This window comes from Rosa chinensis, chromosome 7 (assembly GCF_002994745.2).
Source record: "Rosa chinensis cultivar Old Blush chromosome 7, RchiOBHm-V2, whole genome shotgun sequence".
In the NCBI taxonomy this organism is placed as follows: domain Eukaryota; kingdom Viridiplantae; phylum Streptophyta; class Magnoliopsida; order Rosales; family Rosaceae; genus Rosa; species Rosa chinensis.
Window position 1 is genome coordinate 40,110,218 of NC_037094.1, and position 22,490 is coordinate 40,132,707.

The 22,490-nt window shown below is 37.3% G+C and overlaps 1 pseudogene; it reads right to left on the reverse strand.

The window, feature by feature from the left end:
• Positions 1 to 22,490, reverse strand: part of LOC112177921 — a 128,416-nt pseudogene that overhangs the window by 38,921 nt on the left and 67,005 nt on the right.

Genomic DNA, 22,490 nt, shown 5'->3' on the forward strand with positions numbered 1-22,490 from the left:
ACAAACAGTTGAATCATGTTCTTAAATCTAGCACCACTCATACATAAACCCTGAAAGTTTCGAACAAATTAAGATTAACATACAAGAGATATCAATTAAGCAAATTCAATCGAACAATCACACATAAGCAACTTTGGAATCACAACATAGGAATCGAAATTCTTTATTCAATCATAAATTTTCAGACTATAAACCTTGTTCAAACATCAATGTTAACTAGAACAATCTCTAACGAAATCAAACAAGGAAAATCAAAAGTGATTTCAAGAAAGAAGGTTGAATTACACCGTGAATGGAGATGGTGATGAAGAACTCGAATGATGAACTAATGAAACTCGAAAGCAAGCTTCAAAGGAGCATGGCTTCAAGGTGGAATGATGGAGATGAGCACGGCTTGGTCTTGCTTCTTCCTTCCTTGCTTGAAAACGCAGAAGATGAACTAGAGAATGGAGAGAGCTTTCGCGTATAAACTGATTTCTGAATTATGGGTGTTATATGAGACGTCTAGGGTAGAGAATATATATAGGGAACGGCCAAACTTGGTCTCCAAGCCGTGGATTTTCTGTTATTTTCCAAGGAATTAAATTAATAACTCCACATAGCTTCCACCAATGAGAAATTTCCAAGTAAGCCCTAGTGTGTCATCCAACCAATCACAAAACTCCAAGATGATTCCCTAATATATTCTTGCCGAAATTCCTTGAATATATTTCTGATTTTCTTCTTGTAATTCAGCCAAAATACCATTAGGGTTTCTAGGAATGAATCTAGACGCCATTTAGTCCTTTTCTTGATTTCTTTCCTTAAACTCCACCCTAGAAAATCTCTTGGCGTAATCTTTTATTTTCCTCTTGATTTTCACCCCATCTTTCTCTTCTCCCTTTGGTTTTCACGGCAAAGCATCCCTAGGGTTTAGGTTTTGCGTCACAAACCCTAATTCCATGGGCTTTCATGGGCCTTGATCCATTTTACCGAAAATCCAACTCAAATCCATAGAGTTCTTGGGCCTTGTTGCTTCAACTTCAAGCCTTTTCATCTTCCAACATCAAGACACTTCATTCTCCATTTCTTTTTCATGGTTGCATTGGAAACTTGCTTGGGAAGCCTTCCTCCATTTCACAGGGTTTCCTGGTTGGAACAGCAAAACTTATTTCTTCATTTCTGCTCAATTGTGTGGCCCTTTTAGTCTCATATTCGCTCGTCTTGATGTTCGCAAGCTCCTCTTTCCATTCGTGAGTTCATTTCCACTTTTTAGCTCGGACATCTTGAAAATAAAAACTACCATTAAAAATAGAAACTTTCCTAAAACGAAAATAGAAACTTTCTAAAAATGAAAAATAGAAACTTACTAAAAGTGAGAAATAGAAACTTTCCTAAACTAAGAATGGAAACTTGCCAGAAATGAGAAATGGAAACTACAAAAATGGAAACTTTCTACAATAAGGAACTTTCCCAATCAAAGAATGGAAACTTTCCCAAACAGGGATTTTTCAAGGAAATGGCGCAGAAAATGTAGGGAAATGCAGTTAAAACGTCGCATTAAAATGCTCCTATTAGGATAGTGACGTTTTTGCATACTTGGTGGATTTCTAGAAGTCTCTCTACATTTGCATGAGCTCTACTAGGTTTTTAGGACACTTTGTTGAATTCCTTACCCTTCGTTTCTTTAAAACCTTGAGCCATGACCCCATTATAACCCTTGATAAGACCTTCTAGATCCTTAAGATGGGACAGCCCTTGATGTGGAGTTGAGTTACAAGAGTTGAACCTATGGCTTGGGTCCATCTGTGCAAGTAGTTGATATCCTTCATGAGATCTTTAAAAGAAAAATATACATGTGCTTTCGTTTCTTATAATATGTGATATACTTGCTATCTTTCACATATACTTGAGTGTATAAGCTTTTAAGCATTGCCATGATCTGAGAGAAGAAATAGTGGATATACCTTGTGAGGATTTGAATCAAACTTGTTTGAAATATGCTTAACAGAATCTATCACCATTGTTCCAACCAAGTCCTACTTTTGTACATGTAACTTATGTGTTTTAATTAACTCTCGAATGCCTAAACATTGACTCTTGGTGAAGTGCTAATCTTGGTGTTGTGAAAGTAAGAGATTGCTGAGACAAATAGTTAAAGGGCAATAGAGTCTGTTATGTGTCGAGTCTTTAATTTACGTTAAGTCGTAGTCGTGTCTGTGTTAGACCTGTAAATGGACCAGATTTTGATCCGTTGATCCGTTAATGATCCGAATCCGTTAACCCGTTTAATAAACGGATCGGATTTGGATTTAGGTCGATCCGATCCTTTAATGATCCGACCCGTTTAGTAATAAAAGAATATTATTTTTTATTAATATATTATTATTTTTTAAAAATATAAAATATAAAATATTAAAGATTTCTAATATTACTTTTTTGCAGAAATCTAAGAGGCAGTCTTCGTAATTTTATTTTTGGTGATACTCTTCATGTAGATCATGTTATTTTAATATTTTATTAATATCTTATGAGATATTATGATATAAATTTATTATTACTATTTAAAATTTAAAAATATTTAAAATTATAAATGGATCGGATTAGAGGATCGGGTATCTGTTAATCCGACGGATACGGATTTGGATCGAGGTATCAATGATCCGCCGGGTTAACGGAGCGGGTTTGGATCGAATTTTTTTTTAGTAAACGGATTTGGATTTAGGTCGATCCGATCCAAACCCGGTCCATTTACAGGCCTAGTCTGTGTTGTGATTTTGCTAAGGGACTAGCAAAAGCTAAGTGTGGGGGAATTTGATAGGAGCATTTTAATGCGACGTTTTAACTGCCATTTCCCTACATTTCTTGCGTCTTTTCCTTGAAAAATCCCTGTTTGGGAAAGTTCCTTATTGTAGAAAGTTTCCATTTCTGTAGTTTCTATTTCTCATTTTTGGCAAGTTTCCATTCTTAGTTTAGGAAAGTTTCTATTTTTCAATTTTAGTAAGTTTCCATTTTTCATTTTTAGAAAGTTTCTATTTTTCGTTTTAGGAAAGTTTCTATTTTCAGTAATAGTTTCTATTTTCAGGACCTCCGTGCTAAAAAGTGGAAATGAATTCACAAATGGAAAGAGGAGCCTGCGAACATCAAGACGAGCGAATATGAGACGAAAAGGGTGATAGGAGCATTTTAATGGGACGTTTTAACAGCATTTCCCTACATTTTCTGCGCCATTTCCTTGAAAAATCCCTATTTGGGAAAGTTTCCATTCTTTGATTGGGAAAGTTCCTTATTGTAGAAAGTTTCCATTTCTGTAGTTTCTATTTCTCATTTTTGGCAAGTTTCCATTCTTAGTTTAGGAAAGTTTCTATTTTTCATTTTTAGAAGTTTCAATTTCTCAAAACAGGAAAGTTTCTATTTTCAGTAATAGTTTCTATTTTCAGGACCTCCTAGCTAAAAAGTGGAAATGAATTCACGAATGGAAAGAGGAGCTTGCGAACATCAAGACTAGCGAATATGAGACGAAAAGGGCCACACAATTGAGCAGAAATGAAGAAATAAGCTTTCCTGTTCCAACCAGGAAACCCTGCGAAATGGAGGAAGACTTACCAAGCAAGTTTCCAACGCAACCATGAAAAAGAAATCGAAAAAGGAAGTGTCTTGACGTTGGAGGATGAAAAGGCTTGAAGTTGAAGCAACGAGGCCCAAGAACTCTATGGATTTGAGTTGGATTTTCGGCAAAATGGATCAAGGCCCATGAAAGCCCATGGAATTAGGGTTTGTGACGCAAAACCTAAACCCTAGGGATGATTTGCCGTGAAAACCAAAGGGAGAAGAGAAAGATGGATTGAAAATCAAGAGGAAAATAAAAGATTATGCCAAGAGATTTTCTAGGGTGGAGTTTTGTCACGCCCCTGATTTTACACACATGAAAATCGATATATATAACCCCATAATTATATATGCGTGAACGTCCAGTCATCAATACAAAATACCTGGAATCTTTTTCCCTTTAACTTACACAGATATTGACGCCCTGAACCCTCAAAGTTAATATACACTCGCTCCATAGAGTTATATATTACACAAGCTTACGAATTAAATTGTCAACAACAAGATAAAACGTAAATGCTCCTCAGAGCTCACTACAACGGAAGTCCAAATAACGGTAAAGTCACAAAGATGGTTTCCTACCGTAAAGCTGCTAGCTCGCTGCCTCAACCTTGATTTTCCTAACCTGCAGAATTAACCCCTACACCGTTTGAATAGTGTACCGGGTTGTCACACAACAAACCCGGTAAGCTTTTGCAAGCCCGTATGAGTAACTCAAACCACACACAACTCACGCCAAAAATAAGGAAAACAACTCACGCTTTGATTCCTTAAAACACGAAATAAAGGAGAATAACTCACACTTTAATTTCCTTTCAAATCGAAATAAAAGAAAGCAACTCACACCTTGTTTCCTTTTAAAACGAAACATAGAAAACAACCCACACTTGAATTCTATCAATAAAACATAGAAAACAACGCACACTTTGAATTCTATCAGTTGTACCATAAGCGTACCATAGAAAGCAACTCACACCTTGATTTCTATCAGTAAAACATAGAAAGCAACTCACTCCTTGATTTCTATCAGTAAAACATAGAAAACAACTCACACCTTGTTTCCTATCAAATGTACCATTATCGTACCATAGAAAGCAACTCACACCTTGATTTCTATCAAAACGTTAATAAGGAAAACAACTCACACCTTGTCCCCTTAAAAACCATTAATAAGGAAGCAACTCACACCTTGTTCCCTAAAAATACGTAATGTCATGAGTTGTAAATAACCAATTCCCGTTACCCCATGAATTACCTATATGGCAGACAGATTAGAGCTCTAACTGAAAAACGTAACCACTCGTCCGGCCAAAGACGTGGTCACCTGGTATTCTGCCCAAGGTCTCAGACCTTCGATCCTCGGGCCGCAATGTCCCTTGGAGCAAAACATTAAAGGAGTCGCATCTGACCCAAAATGTTACACAAATCGCAACGCTTTTGAAAACAATCGAAATCAACATTTCCATAATCATTGTTTTCCGAAAAAGCCATAACACAAAACAATAAAAAGCATCAATTCATGCCCATTGTTTTCATACCCAAATCTCAACACTTTTCTCAAATCTCAACGCTTTTCAAAACAAATCGAAATCAATCATTTCCACAAATCATTTGTTTTCCAAAAGCCACACCCCAAAACAATAAAAAGCATCATTTCATGCATATTGTTCTCATAAATCCACAAACCACCCAAAACATATATATTTCACGTAAACATATATCTACTAATACATGAATACGTATGTATATATATACATCCCATAATATACATATATACACACGTAATCATCTACTCAAAAGTGCCACTAATACCATCTATAGTTTGCAGTTAACTAAATAACTCTCAAAACAGTATGGTGAACCCGTTCGTGATATGAACTTCGTGAGATTACTCACCTCAGAATCCTGCTGCGTCTTCTATACAGAACCGAACTAGTACACTATCACCAACAACTCGTCCAATTCACCTTCTAGAAGCACCTATTCACCAATGATCTCAAATCAGTAACGATTCATAACCAATTTTAAGTCCGAAACCCCTGTTTTGAACTAAAATCCCCCAAAGTGGCGCCAATCGAGGCAAAACCACATCCGAGACCACCCAATGTCTCCGGAACACTTCTACGATCGATATGTCCAAACCACAAGTCGATCGGACGCTCGGATCCTCACGGATCGAAGCATCAAACGGTCCGAAACCGTAAAAATCACAATATATTCATACGATCTCCAAAAATTGCGTATTATATATCAAAACGCTCGTATCGACAAGTGGATAATATACAATACCAGAAACTAACCATTACATGGCCGGAAGGCCACCATAATGCCGCCACAGTCGGCGGTGCAACCACCACAACTACCACCGGCCAAAACTCAACACCACAACAATCAAGCCAACCAGAAATGTTCATCATGATGAGTAGAGCAACTTTCATACCTGGAGCTAAGCCTGGTTCGGCCTAGATCGTCCTAGATCAAGCTTGCAAGATCGGCCAATCGCAGCCGTCTGATCAAACCCCAGATTCGTTGTGCACCGTAGATTTCAAACCTAGATCTTCCACTCCACACGCAAAATCGTCCTACAAGGTGGTTATGAGGATGATCAGAAGGAGGAGGAGATTCCGAAACTGAGAACGATCGGCCGAGGAGTCGCCGGAAACTGAGAAAATCCGACAGGATCCGACTACGTCTACTGTAGCTCCTCCGATCTCCACTTTCCGATGGTCTCCGTCGCCGTCAAGCACCAGAGGGAGGTCGGCGAGATGGTGGCGATCACGTCTGCGTTGGTTTCGTCGCCGGCGGACGTCGGGAACGGCCGGAAAAGTCGGGTCGGGTCACCGGGTTTGGGTCGGGTCGCACGGAGGCTGAGGAGAGAGAACGGAGAGAAAAGGGTTTCCGAAAAAGGAAATATGAAAATTATGAAATTATTTTCGGAAATTCCCTATTTATACCAAAATGGAAACTTCTTCCAATGGCCATAACTTCTTCATACGAACTCCGATTCTCGCGTTCCACATGTCCACGAACTCGTATCGACGCGCTCTACAACTTTCGTGAAGGAAGTTTTCGGAGAATCCCAACGTAAAAAAATCAACCTTAGGCAACCCCCTTAAAACCATATTCTTCAATTAATTATTCGCCCGAAACACTTCCGCTCCATCCACGAGCCACGAAACCATCCAATAACCATAATTTAGATTCCGGAAAATCCTCAGAAAATAAATACGAATTTCCGGGGCATCACAAGTTTAAGGAAAGAAATCAAGAAAAGGTTCGAATGGCGCCTAGATTCATTCCTAGAAACCCTAAGGATATTTTGGCCGAAATATGAGAAGAAAATCAGAAATATATTCAAGGAATTTCGGCAAGAATATATTAGGGGATTCTTGGAGTTTTGTGATTGGTTGCATGACACACTAGGGCTTACTTGGCAATTTCTCATTGATGGAAACTATGTGGAATTATTAATTTAATTCCTTGAAAAATAAACAGAAAATCCACGGCTTGGAGACCAAGTTTGGCCGTTCCCTATATATACTCTCTACCCTAGACGTCTCACACACCACATAATTCAGAAAATTCTCTCTATGCGAAAGCTCTCTCCATTCTCTAGTTCATCTTCTGCGTTTTCAAGAAAGGAAGGAAGAAGCAAGACCAAGCCATGCTCATCTCCATCATTCCACCTTGAAGCCGTGCTCCTTTTGATAGGAGCATTTTTATGCGACGTTTTAATAATTATTTCCTCATATTTTTCTTAGTTATTTCCTTTATTTAATCATTTTTAATTTAGTTTTTATTTTATAGGTACATTGAAATAAGTGGAGAAGAAATGAGCTGAAATGAAGAAATGGAGTTTTCCTGGTCCGACTAGGAATCCCAGTCAACGCAGGAATCCTAATGAGGCTAGGAAACCTGAAGGCATTAGGAGACCACATGATGACGTGGGAGATATTATGGGGAATTAAAGCTGATTTTGCCATGGGAAATTATGGAGTTAATGTCAAAAATCAAGAGATGATCAAGGATAATGATGCCATGGAGAGATTTAAGGGAGAAAAAGTCCAAAACAAGTCCAGATTCATTCCTATTTTCACTCAAGAGTATTTTGGCCGAAAATTAAGAGAAAAATCAGATTAAATCTTGGGAAAATCAGCAATAATATATTTGGAAAGATTATGGGATTTATTTTGGAGGCTTCTGATTGGCTGGATGACTCAACAGAGCTGACATGGCATTCTGTGATTGGTCGAAGCTGTGTGGCATGATAGGATAGTTATTTGAGGAGATAAATCAGAAAATAATCATGCAATTAATTCAAAAATAATCTCCCTAAATCAAGGTGTTAAATTGGAGGTTTCTTATTGGTTGGATGACATAGCAGAGCTGACGTGGCGTTCTCTGATTGGCTAATGCTGTGTGGATCAATCTTGAAGACTTGGAGACTAAGTTGTCATCCTCCTATAAATAGGAGCATTCTCTACACAAAACACCATCACACCAACACACCATCAAACAGAAGAACAACACCACAACACCTCTTCATTCAAAAAAATTCTCTCCATTCTCTAGTTGCAAAGCTCTGCCTTTTCAAGCAAGGAGAGGAAGAAGAAAAATGAGCCGTGAAGATTATATCCTCCATCATCCACCTTGAAGGCTTGCTTCCAAGATTTAAGATCCAACCATCTAGCTCTCCATCTCCATCTCCATCTCCACTCACGGTGTAATTCGTTCCTTTTCCTTGTAACCTTTTTGGTTTCCTTGTTTGATTTCGTATGAACTTGTTTCTAGTTAACAATAACGTTTAGGGCAAAGTTTAAGCCCAATTTCTATGTTTAAATAAAGTTTTCGAATTCTATAATTGAGATTCTAAGTTGCATATGTGAGTTTGTTCGATTAAATTTGCTTTACAGAAAACTTTTATATGTTTATCTTATTTGGGTCGACACTTATAGGATTTGCATGTAATTGGTGCTAGGTTTAAGAACATGAATCAACTTTTTGCTTTGTGTAACTTGAATCAAAAGTAGTAAAGGTTCTGGACAAGAATCGAATTTAATTGAAGAGGATTGCAATTAGGTGGACTTTTCCATAACTAAGTTGTACACCTGAGTTGATAGCCTTTCTCTATGTGTAATGCGTTAAACATGTTATGATTAACTAGCTTTCTAGTGCTTGAATACATGTTTGATAGGATTGATCTAGGTGCTTTCGCTTAGGTTAATTAGCATTGAAAAGTAAAATATGGGAAATTATTTGCTTTCGAATATTTCACATGATCAACTCCTTTCTCATGACTTAGATGAACAATATTAGGGTTTAATCGAATTTGATCATAGTTTCGGTTTTGATCTTTGTTCTCTCATTCCACCCGTGTATATATGTTTCTACATTTTCATTATTTTATTTATTTTAGTTTTTAATTTAATAATCCTAAAACCCCCTAATTGTGTTTACTTGTATATATTTCTTTCTTTGTTTTATTTTTGTAAATAATACTTTTTACTTTTATTAATTTGGTTCTGGACAAGAATCGGATTTAATTGAAGAGGATTGCAATTAGGTGGACTTTTCCATAACTAAGTTGTACACTTGAGTTGATAGCCTTTCTCTATGTGTAATGCGTTAAACATGTTATGATTAACCAGCTTTCTAGTGCTTGAATGCATGTTTGATAGGATTGATCTAGGTGCTTTCGCTTAGGTTAATTAGCATTGAAAAGTAAAATATGGGAAATCATTTGCTTTCGAATGTTTCACATGATCAACTCCTTTCTCATGACTTAGATGAACAATTATAGGGTTTGAATCGAATTTGATTACATGGAATTGGTTTTGATCTTTGTTCCTTGCGTTCCACCCTTGTATATATGTTTTTACGTTTTCTTTATTTGATTTACTTTAACTTTTGATTTTATAATTCTTAAACCCCCCTTTTATTTCGTTATTTGTATATATTCTTTTTGTAAATAATACTTTTTACTTTTACTAATTAATTAATTTGTTTTTTCAATTACAGGTGTACCCTCAATCCCCGGAATAGAACTATCCCTATTTGCTTATACTACTAACGATATTTTCAGGGTTAAATGATGCGCTTGCTTTTAGCGTTACCAATTTTTGGCGCCGTTTCCGGGGATTGAAAAATCACTTATTTTTGTTTATAATTGTTGTATATAAATTGTTTGAAACTTAGTTTAAAATTAACTAGGATGTTTTTTATATTGTTGAATACGAATTTTAATTGTAGGTTGTAATTTGAGAGGAATAGGTGAAGTCTCTTTTGTTAATATTGGTCTAAACCCCTTATTGGTGCCTAGTTCAGGTCCCTTAAGGTTGAGGACGGCCTTTATTAACACTTGTTGAACTGTCTTTACACTTATGAACTTTTTCATCTTAGTAAGTATAGCCTATGTGGAATGGTGTCTAGGAAGGGGACAACGTTCATTGTGACGTCCCGAACCCGAATTTACCAGTTTACAAGTCTTTCGATGGGTAAACGACATTTACATTTACTTTTTGGCTCTGTTTCGACATTTTAGGGGGCCCTAAAAGTTGACTTTTTGTTCGGGTCAAAATTTGAGAAAATTTCCTTCATGAAAGTTGTAGTGGATGTTAAACCGAGCGCGTGCATATGTGGTACGTAAAAATCGGAGCTCATATGCGAAAGTTATACGCGAAAATGTGAAAATTACTGTTCACAGTAAGTAGTATATATTTGAAATTTTTACTGTTGGGCCAGGTAACTTTCTTTTCTCCTTCTCTCTCCTCCCGCACGCTCTCTCTTTCTCCTCTGCGCATTTTCTCTCTCTCCTCTGCAACTCCGGTTGCTTTCTCTTTCCGACCACCAAAAAGCGTCAAATCGGTGGCTACGGACTCGTCTTGACCTCCTCTTGGCCCCTACGGTGGTGGCTCACGGCGGCTTGGCCGGAAAACGACATATCGGGTCCTTGAAGTTTACTGTAGCAGGTGACCGTTGACCCGAATTCCGGCCACCTCCGGCGACAAAGACAGGCTTTTTAGAAGCGTCTTGAGGCGTACTTGAAGCTCCCCAAATATCTTGAAGCGATTTGCAGCGTGGAGGAAGAAAGCATAATTAGAAAATTTTACTCTACTTCGGTTTGCTTAATTGTTCGGCCACTTAGAGGTATTTTCTGACTTGGCCACAGTTATGAAAGATTCTTAGAATATTGAGTTGTTGATGCTGGTAAAATTTGGTAGCCAGATATGGCGGTCGACCGGCGGCGCGTGGGCCAGGCACAGCTGCCTGTGGTGGCGCGTGAGGGCGCGTCCAGCCGATCCTGGTGAGTTGTTTTGGTCTATTGACTAGTACATATTGTTATGAATTTATGGATATGTGTTTGGTGAAAATTGGAGGAGGTTTGGATATTAATCAGAATTTCCGAAGTTCAAAAGTTTGGTTATTAGTTTATGAGAAATTCCACTATCGGATATCGCTCAGTTTTGCCCTAGAAACCTTCAATTAATGAATTGGTACTAATGGTGAAGTTTGGGTTAAATTGGAGAAGAAATGAAAATGTTGATTTATGAGGATTTGATGTGGGAATTGTATTTAATTTCCGGATTGTTATTCGCGAATTATAATTGTGTACAGGGCGACGTGCCGAGCTACTGCTCGACGTAGGAAACCGGTAGCGTGGTCGCCTAAATAGTACTGTGAGTGGACATTTGTTTTTAAATTAATTCCGCATGCAGTATTATTATTATTTTCTTCCAAATGAGATTTAGTTATGTTTTGAATATTTGAGATTTAGTTTATCGAGATTTATTTATGGATTACGAGATTAGTATTGAAATTCCTTCCCGAGGGCTTTTAGTAGATTTTTGAGATAGTCATTCATGAGTCATTGAGTTGGGAAATGATTTTCGGGAAGTGACTGATTCGGAAAAATATTATGAGAATTATTGTTTTCGAATATAAGTTTTTATGAAGATATACGAGTGCGAGGGATTTAGCAAATATTTGAGCATGATTGATTTATCGAGATTTATTGGGTTTTGAATTCCGCACTTATCAGACTTGGGTTAGATGGAGCTTTCTTTCCGAAAGCAATTATTGAATTATAAAGTATGTGATTATGCTTTCGAGGATTTATTGAGATATCGAGGTTTGAGTTAGCGAGTTATTACTGAGTTATGCTTTCGGTGAATTATTATTGATTTATTGAGGTAATATCGAGTTTCTTTCCAAAAGCAAGTGATTGAAAGAGGTTATTTTCAGTTTCTTGAGGAGGCTATTCAGATTATTAAGGAGGCCAGTTTTGGCGCATGCGTATCTTACCTAGTTGGCAGTCCCTTCTAGGTAATAGTCTGGTTGGCAGTCCCTTCCAGACTACAGTTCGGTTGGCAGTCCCATCCGATGCGTCACCTGGTTGGCAGTCCCTTCCAGATGACATGAGGTAGTTAGTCGGCAGTCCCATCTACTATCTGTGGTTAGTCGGCAGTCCCGTCTACTACTTGTGGCTAGTTGGCAGTCCCTTCTATCCACCGCCTCCTATTTCGGTTGGCAGTCCCTTCCGATGCGTCATCTGGGTGGCAGTCCCTCCTAGATGGCATGAGATGACTAGACAGCAGTCCTTTCTAGTCATCAAACGAGCCTCATGAAAAGGATGTTTTTATAAGAATTGAGGATGAGATTTTAAGAGGTTTCAAGATGTTCTTGTTACGTGATTAAGATTTCAGTAAAGATGATGATTAAGAGTGTTTTCAAGATTGTTACTGCATGCGAGATTTTAGAGAATAACTTGGGAAAGCATTAAGTTTTACTTATACATTTGAAAGTACTTATTTTTCGTCCACTCACTCTAACGGATTTTAAATGTTTTCCCCTGGGCCCTTCGGTTTTAAATGCCCAGTTTGCAGGCCAGTTTAGCTTGAGGTCGAGCGTACTTGGGGTTGAGGCATAGCTGTCATAGCTTCCGCATTATAAAAGCATCGGTCATTTATCTTGCTTTCTATTCTCTTGTTCGCTTGTACATTAGATTGCTCTGATAACCTATGAGATTAATATTCTTAAATTCAGAATGGTTTATTAAATGAGAGATGTGAGATGTTGTGATATAGGGAGCAGGGTGGCTCCAGGAGAATAAGGATGGATGATTTAGAAGTGTAATTGTTTTTCTACAGGTTTTGGGTTGTCCATTTTTAGGGGAAGTTCTGTCAAATTTTTGATAGAATTTCTTCTAAGGTGGGCCCCGCAGGGCCTCTTCGGATTTCAGAGTGAAATCCGGGGCGGGTCCTGTCAGTTGGTATCAGAGCACTAGGTTGTAAGATTCTGTAGTCTTGTTTCAATCTAGTTACCTTATATGCTTGATGTTACTCAGTACCTCCCGAGTGATGGCCCGACTGCAGCGGTTCCCCATCGTTTACTCTTCGGTGCTGAAGTATTCATCAAGTATGTAAGGTACGTGGTTAGTTGATTTTCCTTCAGGTGCTATGCCTCTTATACGCCGACCTCATAGGGATCTGTCTGCATATCAGATTGTTTAAGTGTCTTGCACCTTTTCATGGTGATGGTGATGTTAGATTACCTTACAGGGTTGAGTTATGCTACGAAATGCGATCCGAGGGAATGTGGTGGTTATCTCTCCCTCGATGCCAACAAGTTTGTTGGGGGTAAGGTTTAAGGTGCAAGACTGGAGTTCGATTTCATGTTTGATTGTTAGAGTTGAGTGGGCATAGATTTGGGTTGTCTCAGTTTGCTATAAATTGCTTTAGAATCAGAATTGTTGATGGAAATGGAACTAGTAATATTAGTGGTTCTGACGTTGAACCAAGTTTCAGGAGATGTGTTACGTGATGTGATATGGCATGTATGTGACATTTGTGATATCATTGATAGTTGTTGGAGATTACTTGGAAATCATGACTGGTTATCTTGGCTCTTTGACCTAGCCATGATATTTGGATTTTGTTTTGTTCGGATTGGAAGAAATTGATTTTTGATACATTGACTTATAATTGATCCTTTTGAAGTTGTGGATCGTATTGAGTAAGGAGATAGACAGAATTTAAGTTTGATATAGTTTTATGTTTGAAACTTGAGTATTTAGTTGGACGCATAGAGCTTTACAGTCGAGTTATGATCTTTGCCAGTATTTAATTGAGAAGATTAGAAACAACTTTTGTATATGAGATTGTGCCTATGCGTGTACTCAATTGGTTATCCGTTTTGGTTGAAATGGTTGTACCTAAAAATTGGAGAATAGTGGTAGTGATCTCGTTGGGTATTCATAATGGTGCAAGTGGAATTACTTGTGATACAGAGTATGATTCGAGTTATAAATTGTGGAGCCTTGAAGATTAATTGTGATAGACTCTTGGTGAAGCTTTTGTTAGACAGTTAGATTGTGATTTTGTAAGAGTGGTTAGTGGAATAACTTTGAGGAAATAAGTTTCTCAGTTGGCTCCGGAAATATTTCAGATTAAGGTTTGACCAGAATTCTTGTTATATGTGGGTCAAACGTAATGCGGTATGTCTGTACAGTGGCGTATGTCGATGGCGATTAAATGAAGGAATTGGATCGCCAGGTGGTTGGATTAATTTCATATCCAGGTACCGCTTTGTGTGAAATGAGATGTTGGACGGGTGTCTGTTTTGCATCAAGGTTGTTGTTCGAGGAAAGACTCTGTGAACGGTGTTTTATCATCTAGGAAAATTGGTTGTTGCTTGAGTTGAATACGTACATTAACAGATTGCCTTGGAGGAATTAAATGAGTTTTACTACCTTGGTACCGTTATTGGTGGTAATGGGTTAAACAGTTTGAAATTTAGTTTTCACTTTGATCGATCTTTCTACTGTATGGTGGCCCTTGATTGGAGAAGTATAGAAAGTTGTTGGTACGATTGATATTCGGTCACCATCACGGGTTTATAGGTACGATGACTTGGCAAAATGTTGGAGTTGAGTTTGGAAATTGTTTGTTTGGACTTGGGTTTTATCAAGGGTTTCAACTGACACTTGAAGTACTAAATTGTTGAGTGACTATGCTTGAGTTATGTTGTTGGATTTATGCTTAGCGAGATGAAGTTTGAGAAATTTTGGTGCAATCTTAGTTAGCGCAGATTAGTTTTTGAAATTGTTGTTGTAGCTGGAATATTATTGAATAAGTGTTGTTAGAGGGTGGATCTTCAGCTACTTTATCCTCAGTTTAGCGATGACAGTGTCACTTGGGGATACCGGCTTTGAGCCACGCCAGGAGAGTTCGCTATACTCAAGTACTTGCAAGTTTGACGCTGATTATTGGAATATTATGGTGTGGTAACGTAGAGAAGAAAGAATGGACTATCTTGCTAGCAGTCTGGTACAGAAATTTTGAGCATAAACAGGTGTGTGAAATGTGTCGCCTTATGGCCAGCAGGGTATATATCAAAGAAGTTTCTCTAGTTAACTTAGATGTCATCTCAAGGCTTTGATCAATGTTTTAGTCAGGTATCAAAGTAGCGCAATGAAAGTGTAGTGGCCCCATAACATGCATGATTAAGAACTTATAGGTTGGTTCGAGGCTACTCTTTGATATGCTTGACGACTATGGGATCTCTACGTGCACGACATTCGATCAGAAATTTAAGCACAAACAGACAAAAAGCAAGTGCGGTTTTGTGGTTGCTAAGGAAATTGGTTGTTTCAGACATGTGGGTTATCAGTGAGCATCTTGTGGTGTTTTATTAACTGTTGGACTTTCCATAAACCCATGTACGAATTGAAATTGTATTAAGTGTGGGTAAATGTATTATCATCATGTTGTTGGTGAACAAAGTGGATCTTCACTGTACGAGTTGTATGAAAAAGAGTATGAATGCTACTATTCAAACTGAATAGTTTGTGATATTGATACCATGAGTCATCTGAACTATTATTTGACCTAAACTTCTTGACGTCGAAGTTGTGTACTTGTGAGTATGTACTATTACATAGTTAGGTAAGACAAGGGTATCCAACTTGGAACATTGATACATTTGGGGTTCTAAGTATATGTTTTTGGTTGCTTGTGTAATCGAGATTGTCGAGATTATCAGCTACTCCAGTCGTTGACTTAAGATTGCAAAGGGAAAACTTAATCCAAAGAAGATTTGATTTTCGTTATGCAGTTTCAAGGTGTGGTTCGTTCAAGTAATCGACCTTGATTTAGCCTTGAGTCTTTATTCTGAGAATTTTAGTAGGTGTTTCTGCTCACATAGTTGAACCATTTACAGGTTGCTTCAAACATAATGCTTTGACGATGTTCTCCCTTAGTTGTTAAGGACTGTCAGTAATGAGTGGAAGTAAATCTACCTACTAAGACACTGAATTTAGTAAGAACGCTGTGGGAATTATTCAGATCGCAATAATTGACTAGATTTCAGCTAGAGAATTGTTTCTTATAAGGGTTGATCTCCATGTTCTAATTGGTCAAGTTTTGGATCAGTTTTAAAGGTAATGTCTACATGATTTGAGCAGACTTGCACATCTTTTCTGTGCCTTATCATCGCCACGGCCGTACGATTGATGTGTTATTCATCTTCGTGACTGTTTACTATGGATTGGCGTGTGCACCCATCTCTACTTCAACAGTATGGAATTTCGAGGACGAAATTTTTATAAGGTGGGGAGATTGTGACGTCCCGAACCCGAATTTACCAGTTTACAAGTCTTTCGATGGGTAAACGACATTTACATTTACTTTTTGGCTCTGTTTCGACATTTTAGGGGGCCCTAAAAGTTGACTTTTTTTTCGGGTCAAAATTTGAGAAAATTTCCTTCATGAAAGTTGTAGTGGATGTTAAACCGAGCGCGTGCATATGTGGTACGTAAAAATCGGAGCTCATATGCGAAAGTTATACACGAAAATGTGAAAGTTACTGTTCACAGTAAGTAGTATATATTTGAAATTTTTACTGTTGGGCCAGGTAACTTTCTTTTCTCCTTCTCTCTCCTCCCGCACGCTCTCTCTTTCTCCTCTGCGCATTTTCTCTCTCTCCTCTGCAACTCCGGTTGCTTTCTCTTTCCGACCACCAAAAAGCGTCAAATCGGTGGCTACGGACTCGTCTTGACCTCCTCTTGGCCCCTACGGTGGTGGCTCACGGCGGCTTGGCCGGAAAACGACATATCGGGTCCTTGAAGTTTACTGTAGCAGGTGACCGTTGACCCGAATTCCGGCCACCTCCGGCGACAAAGACAGGCTTTTTAGAAGCGTCTTGAGGCGTACTTGAAGCTCCCCAAATATCTTGAAGCGATTTGCAGCGTGGAGGAAGAAAGCATAATTAGAAAATTTTACTCTACTTCGGTTTGCTTAATTGTTCGGCCACTTAGAGGTATTTTCTGACTTGGCCACAGTTATGAAAGATTCTTAGAATATTGAGTTGTTGATGCTGGTAAAATTTGGTAGCCAGATATGGAGGATTTTAGTGAAGAAAAAAAAAATGTTTATGGATTTTAGTCCCCCATACTTGGAGGATTTGGAGTTTACTTTGAATTGAAGGCCCACTATTGGAAAATTTGGACTTTGTCCAGTTCACTAGAGATCAAAGGAAGTTTAGAATGAAGTTTGGGCCCAACATGAAGATATTTAGCCCTCTTGTTTTGCCTTGGTGGATTTCTAGAAGTCTCTCTACATTTGCATGAGCTCTGTTAGGTTTTAAGGACACTTTGTTAAAATCCTTACCTTTCATTTCTTAAAACCTTGAGCCTTAGCCCCATTACAACCTTTGAGAAGACCTTCTTGATCCTTAAGATGGGACAGCCTTTGATGTGGAGATGAGTTACAAGAGTTGAACATATGGCTTGGGTCTATCTGTGCAAGTAGTTGATATCTTTCATGAGATCTTTTGAAAAAAAAATTATTATATTCACAAAGTGCTTTTCGTTTCTTATATATGTGAGCTATTTGATTGCCTCAAAATATTTTCTCTCACATATAATTGAGTGATTATAAGCTTTTAAGCATTGCCTTAAATTCTGAGAGAAGAAAGAGTGGATATACCTTGTGAGGATATGAATCATACTTGTCTGAAGCATGCTGAGCTCCACCCCATCACCATTGTTACAACCAAGTCCTACTTGTGTATGTGTGGATTATATGTTTTAATTAACTCTCGAATGCTTAAACATTGAGTCTTGGTTGAGTGCTAATCTTGATGTTGTGAAAGTAAGAGATTTTTGAGACAAAATGTTGAAAGGCAATAGAGTCCTTGTATGTCGTAACGTTTTTGTATTTTGTTTCTTTAAGTTTTCGTTGAGTCTAAGTTTGTGTCTTTGTTTTGATTTTGCTAAGGGACTAGCAAAAGCTAAGTGTGGGGGAATTTGATAGGAGCATTTTTATGCGACGTTTTAATAATTATTTCCTCATATTTTTCTTAGTTATTTCCTTTATTTAATCATTTTTAATTTAGTTTTTATTTTATAGGTACATTGAAATAAGTGGAGAAGAAATGAGCTGAAATGAAGAAATGGAGTTTTCCTGGTCCGACTAGGAATCCCAGTCAACGCAGGAATCCTAATGAGGCTAGGAAACCTGAAGGCATTAGGAGACCACATGATGATGTGGGAGATATTATGGGGAATTAAAGCTGATTTTGCCATGGGAAATTATGGAGTTAATGTCAAAAATCAAGAGATGATCAAGGATAATGATGCCATGGAGAGATTTAAGGGAGAAAAAGTCCAAAACAAGTCCAGATTCATTCCTATTTTCACTCAAGAGTATTTTGGCCGAAAATTAAGAGAAAAATCAGATTAAATCTTGGGAAAATCAGCAATAATATATTTGGAAAGATTATGGGATTTATTTTGGAGGCTTCTGATTGGCTGGATGACTCAACAGAGCTGACATGGCATTCTGTGATTGGTCGAAACTGTGTGGCATGATAGGATAGTTATTTGAGGAGATAAATCAGAAAATAATCATGCAATTAATTCAAAAATAATCTCCCTAAATCAAGGTGTTAAATTGGAGGTTTCTTATTGGTTGGATGACATAGCAGAGCTGACGTGGCGTTCTCTGATTGGCTAATGCTGTGTGGATCAATCTTGAAGACTTGGAGACTAAGTTGTCATCCTCCTATAAATAGGAGCATTCTCTACACAAAACACCATCACACCAACACACCATCAAACAGAAGAACAACACCACAACACCTCTTCATTCAAAAAAATTCTCTCCATTCTCTAGTTGCAAAGCTCTGCCTTTTCAAGCAAGGAGAGGAAGAAGAAAAATAAGCCGTGAAGATCATATCCTCCATCATCCACCTTGAAGGCTTGCTTCCAAGATTTAAGATCCAACCATCTAGCTCTCCATCTCCATCTCCACTCACGGTGTAATTCGTTCCTTTTCCTTGTAACCTTTTTGGTTTCCTTGTTTGATTTCGTATGAACTTGTTTCTAGTTAACAATAACGTTTAGGGCAAAGTTTAAGCCCAATTTCTATGTTTAAATAAAGTTTTTGAATTCTATAATTGAGATTCTAAGTTGCATATGTGAGTTTGTTCGATTAAATTTGCTTTACAGAAAACTTTTATATGTTTATCTTATTTGGGTCGACACTTATAGGATTTGCATGTAATTGGTGCTAGGTTTAAGAACATGAATCAACTTTTTGCTTTGTGTAACTTGAATCAAAAGTAGTAAAGGTTCTGGACAAGAATTGAATTTAATTGAAGAGGATTGCAATTAGGTGGACTTTTCCATAACTAAGTTGTACACTTGAGTTGATAGCCTTTCTCTATTTGTAATGCGTTAAACATGTTATGATTAACTAGCTTTCTAGTGCTTGAATGCATGTTTGATAGGATTGATCTAGGTGCTTTCGCTTAGGTTAATTAGCATTGAAAAGTAAAATATGGGAAATCATTTGCTTTCGAATGTTTCACATGATCAACTCCTTTCTCATGATTATAGGGTTTGAATCGAATTTGATTACATGGAATTGGTTTTGATCTTTGTTCCTTGCGTTCCACCCTTGTATATATGTTTTTACGTTTTCTTTATTTGATTTACTTTAACTTTTGATTTTATAATTCTTAAACCCCCCTTTTATTTCGTTATTTGTATATATTCTTTTTGTAAATAATACTTTTTACTTTTACTAATTAATTAATTTGTTTTTTCAATTACAGGTGTACCCTCAATCTCCGGAATAGAACGATCCCTATTTGCTTATACTACTAACGATATTTTCAGGGTTAAATTATGCGCTTGCTTTTAGCGTATCACCTTTGAAGCTTGCTTTCGAGTTTCATTAGTTCACAATTCGAGTTCTTCATCACCATCTCCATTCACGGTGTAATTCAACCTTCTTTCTTGTAATCACTTTTGATTCTCCTTGTTTGATTTCGTTAGAGATTGTTCTAGTTAACAATGATGTTTGAACAAAGTTTATATTCTGAAATTTTAAGATTGAATAAAGAATTTCGATTCCTATGTTGTGATTTCAAAGTTGCTTATGTGTGATTGTTCGATTGGATTTGCTTAATTGATATCTCTTGTATGTTAATCTTAATGGGTTCGAAACTTTTAGGGTTTATGTATGAGTGGTGCTAGATTTAAGAACATGATTCAACTTTTTGTGTTATGAACTTAAATCGAAAGCACTAAAGGTTTTGGACAAAAAACGAATTCAATTGAAAAGGATTGCAATTAGATGAACTTATTCATACTAAGTTGTGCACTTGAGTTGATAGCCTTTCTATCTGTTTATTGCGTTGAATATGTATGATCGTCTAGCTTTCTAGAGCTTGAATGCATGTTTGATAGGATTAGTCTTTGTGCTTTCACTTAAATTAATTAGCGTTGAAAGTAAAATATGGGAAATCATTCGCTTTCTAATGTTTCACATGATCAACTCCTTTCACATGACTTGGAAGAACAATGTAGGGTTCATTCGAATTCAATTATAATCTTGGTTTTAATCTTTGTTTCTTACATTTCATTCTTGTATTTGTGTTTTTGTTATTACTTAGTTTTAATCCTTGTTTTTAATTTTCGAAAACCAAACCCTAAAACCCCCTTTGAATTCGTAAATAATATATATGTGTGTGAATATTATACTTTGTTTTATTTTAATTGTTTAAATTGTCTTACATTGACGGGTGTACCCTCAATCCCTAGAATAGAATGATCCCTACTTGCTTATACTACTAATGATTTTTCTAGGGTTAAATTATATATGCTTGCTTTGAGTGTATCAATTTTTGGCGCCGTTGCTGGGGATTGAAAAATCACTTGTTGAAGTGTGAATAATTGTTGGATATATTGTTGATTTCGTAAATATTTTATATGTGCTTATATGTGTTCGAAAAATTTGTTAATATATTCCATAGGTTGTTATTTATATTATTGAATACGAGTTTTATTGTGAGTTGTAAATTAAAGAGGAATAGGTGAAGTCGTGTTTATTAATATTGACTTAAACCCTTTATTGGTACCTAGTGCAGGTCCCTTAAGGTTGAGGGCGGTTTTTATTAATATTCATTGAACTGTCTTCACACCTAGGACCTTTTTCATCTAAGTAAGCCTATGTGGGATGGTGTCTAGGAAGGGGACAACGTTCATAACGGGTTTTGGATCCAGAAGTGCTTACAAATGGGCCTAAACCACTTTGTGGGAGTAGCTCATGCCAAAATGGATTCTGCCTCTTGTGTTCGCCCTCCCCTACCTGGCCATTTCAGTAAGGTTGCCTAAAGGATGTAGGAGGGACTTTGTGTCGAGACAATTATACTTGGGCCGCACGTCCACTTGATTTACCGCTTGGAATTTAATTTGATATCAATGATATTTATAGCAAAAGAAAATGTTGTGTTACACTAAGGTATATTGGATTAAACATAGTCTTGAAAAGGGTAGCTGTTTCAGTCCTATTGCACATCGAGACTCCCTGTTCCCGTACCTAAGTGTTGAAATAATTGTAAAGAAATAATTATTTATAATTTTCGTGAATAGTGAAAAACATGGTTTATGAGAGTATAAATTTTATTATAAGTTTTTGACCATAATGGAATAGGTGAAGGACTTTGTCTTTAACATTAGTCATGCACCCTTCTCTCTCATGTGGCGCATCTTAGTAGCATAGGGTGTCTAGGTTGATTGGATATGAGAAGTGCTAGCAAAGGGTCTCGTCCCCTGCTAAACAAGTGAGCTGAGCTCCGCCAAAATCATTCCTCTGCTACCTGGCTCTGTGTGAAAAGAGTTACCAAAAGATTGAGGAGGGCGACTAGTATTAAGGATTGAGCCCTTGGGCCGCATGTCTAAACTTTGGTTAAGAGCTTATAATGGGATTTAAACTTTTATTAACAATGTCACACTCTAACTAAAAATTTGGACATATTTGTGACATTTTTATTGTGTGGAAATTTTGTACATTATACTTCTCTTTATACTTGTAAAAATCGTGAATAGTAAATCATGAATAGTGACATTTTTGTAATCATTAACTTGTATTTACTTTACTATACCATTTACTAACTTCTTTAACTCTTAATGATATTCAGGATTCCATGAATGACCGAGTCTTCTAAGCTCCCTACTTAACGAGAAATTGAAGAGAGACTTGCTCGTTTGAAGAATCCTTTCAACTTGAGTACAGAAAACCCTCTTCTTCGACATTGAAGGACTACATATTTAACGAGCAAGGGAAGAGGCTTTTTCCTTCTGAGGAATCTGTATCACCTAGTGTTTCGTCTAACTCACCTTCACCTCTTTGTTCACCACCCCCTGAAGAAGAAGAGAACGTTAAGATGGCTTCTATTAGAGAACTCTCTTCGTCTGTGGTTCAAGGAGGACTTCCTACAAGTATTGTGTACCCTGCCCCTGCTGCAGGGAAGTCTGCAGAGTTTGAGTTGAAGAGTGGATTACTTCATAGGCTTCCAACGTTCCATGGCCTTAATATGGAAGACGCTAACAAGCATCT